Source organism: Alligator sinensis, unplaced genomic scaffold (genome assembly GCF_000455745.1).
Source record: "Alligator sinensis unplaced genomic scaffold, ASM45574v1 scaffold761_1, whole genome shotgun sequence".
Lineage (NCBI taxonomy): Eukaryota > Metazoa > Chordata > Crocodylia > Alligatoridae > Alligator > Alligator sinensis.
The window spans coordinates 1,919,176-1,922,279 of record NW_005842195.1 but is presented as its reverse complement, the minus strand read 5'-3'; positions in this window follow the sequence as shown (position 1 = coordinate 1,922,279).

The window sequence follows — 3,104 nt, the reverse complement described above, 5'->3', positions numbered from 1 at the left end:
CCTCATCATGGCTGTAGAGTTGTCCATAGAGCTTTGCTCCAGCCATGTGCCAGCCTCCCTCTCCCCCTCCCTCGGGCAGCCAGCCGGGCAGCATGTGTGCGGCCCACACATGGTGGGTACCACCAAACTGCACCCCATACGACTTGCCCACAAAGCCCCCCTGCAGAGGTGCACCCTTGCCTTTACTCCCTGGCCCTGCTCCCAACTGCGATGTGCCACCTGGGGCCAGCAGCACCCTCTGCTCCCTCAGCCCCAACCATCTTCCCCAGTCCTGCCCCACAGCCCCCAAGCCCCACTTACCTCTAGGATCCAGGGGCAAGGGGCATGGCTCCGCAATAGTGGTGCTTGCCCACAAAGCGCCCCCACCCTGCATGCAGCCACCACCACCCCACACCGCCGCAGAGCCATGCAGCCAGTTGCGGGGCATGCCGCTGCGTGCAAGTCCCCCATTTCACCCCCTGTCCAGGCAGCACATATGTGGCCTGCACACAGTGGTTACTACCACACTGCTGCTGCTGCACCCTGCGCCACTTGCCCACAAAGCCATTCTGGTGGCTGCGGGATGGTAGCGCAGGGTGCAGTGACAGAGTTGCAGCGACGGCCTCCATTTGTGAACCTCCTGTCAGGCTGACTGGCATGTGTGCTGCCCACAGAGTGGCACCCCTGCCCTCACCCCCCAGCCCTGTTCCTGGGAGTGGGCACAGGGGCGCACTTCCCCACTTTTTTTCTACCCCTCCAGCATCTTCCCTTTCCCCCACCCTGCACTGCCCCTTCCCCCCACACACACTTATCTGCTGGGGTGGGTGTCAGTGCCTGTGTCTGCATGTCTGTGGGTCTGTTGTGAGGGGCATCAGGAGGGCTGTTGAGACTGTAGGGGTGGGGAGTGCGGGGCACCAGTAGCACTGGGAGGGGCTGTGAGGGGCGTTTAATTTTTATCACAGAATTTGGGTTTTTAATCAGAGTATTAACAATTTTTAATCAAAGAAAACCAGGATCCCTGGTCATGATATAGCTTAGGCCAGAGCTCATCTCCTCTGGCTGAGTGCTGGACCAGCCCTGCCCCCAGGCTATCACTGACAAGATTAATCAATGCCTCTATTTCCAACCCCCGCCCCTTGTACCCCCCAGCCAGCTCTGAGCCACTGTCTGGTATTATTGTATTGTATTATGTAGATTCTATCTACCACATCTGAGCATGTATAAAGATTGCAGCTTTCAATTAAGTGTTGTGCTGATTGTGGACACTGCATTCAAACAGGGGGCTGTCCAAGATATTTATTTTGTACAGTGTTGTTTTGAAGTATTCGTATCTAGATCTTGGTCTGTTCAGCTTGACCTGTTCAGCTTGACCTGTTCAGCTTCTCTGTCAAGGTTGTGCCAAATAGGGGACTTGCTTGGTGTTGGTATAAAATGCTGTAGGAATTGATTTCAGACTGAATTACTCTGAAAGATCATTTCATTTTCATTCACTCCACCCCTAATCTAAATTTAACATAACACACAAACCCACAGTACCTGGCCTGCCAGGCTCTGCACAGGCCCAGAAAATTGGCAGCAGGGGAGCAGTTAGGGTCCATCTTCCTATGTCACTTGGACTAATGCTCTAGAATGCAGGGAATACATCTTTGTGTGTGGAAGATGTGCAGCATGTTATGAGTCTCTGCACACTGTTAAGTACAGTGCCAAGCTCTTAAGTGTGACAGTTTCTGGATCATACAGGAGCACAGTAATCTACTTGGGGCTATACAATTACAAGGGCAGTGGTTCTGAACACTTTGAAGTTGCTAACCCATGCCGTGCTGACTAAATGTCTTAAGGCAAATACCTATGCAGAGACTTTACTGCTGATCTTCTGAATGTGATATTTATAGGTGAGAAAATGATCTAATATGTATCCTTGGTAAATTGGGCTATGTCCATAGGGAAGCATGTGGTTACCTAGTCTGATATTCAGCATCCTCTTGGCTTGACAACTGTTCACGTGGAAGACTGATGAAACTGATGTATTGATGCTCTCCACTGACCTCATGCTTCTCAAACATTCCCCCCCTCCAGCCCCATGCCACTGCTTGGAATCAAGCTTAACCACTAGCCTTGGTCTCTATTATTGTTGTTGGGGACTTACCAGACTGTATTATGTTGAGTGGGTCCGTAAATCTAAGTGATTGTCAACAGACCACTCCATCCCTCAAGGTCACATTGCTTTTCTGAGAGAGGCCAGAATGTAATACCCATATCTACCCAACACAAACCCTAATCTAAAAAGACCCTGATATACACTGAAAGCTTTTTTTGAGCCCCACAGCTGAGGCATAACCAACAGATGAATCTGTGTATCTTCGCCAGCAATCCTCTGGATGTTGTTTGACAGAGCAGCTATGAATGAGCACTGCTGAAGCTAAAGTGTAGCAGAAAGTGGGAATTCTCCCTATCAAAAACCCTCCCACTCCCTTCCTTCCTCTTCTGGGCCCTGACACTGAGACTTCCCAGCCATCCCAGTTCTCATATCAGGGAGATAGAACCCAGGCATCTCAGTTTTCCCATTTGGGTGGCAGAACACAAGTGTTTCATGGCATGGTCAGTGCTAGGTTTTGAGTAGCTGTGCAGATTCCAGCCCTGGGTGGTGGAAAGGGTCTGGACAGGGGATTCACTGTCAGTCACCATTCCTTCCCTTGTCTGCATACTCTGCAATTTTGTATGGCAGGCTTGGTAGTGGACCCTGAGATGCTAGATCCATGATGTTCAGCTGGGCATCTGTAGAGTGCTGGAGATATGTGTATAAGTGTTGTCGGTGACATGAGGACCTAAGGGGACCATCAATGTTGGGGGGTGAAATGGACAGGTTGGTGACTGCCTGCACCTGCAGTGCCACAACACTGGAATAAGCCATCCTCAAGCGGGAATCTGCTTTGAAGGTCCAAGAATGAGGTCTACAGATAGCCAGCAGATCTCTGAGGGAGGTTGCCCATGCCACTACAGAGCTGAGAAAATCACAATGCCAAAATAAGGAGTTTATGCACAGGGTCAAAGACTGCTTGGGATCCAGCTACAAGACCCCTGAATGGCACCAAGGTCACCTCCCTTGGAGAGACCATTTTTTTTCT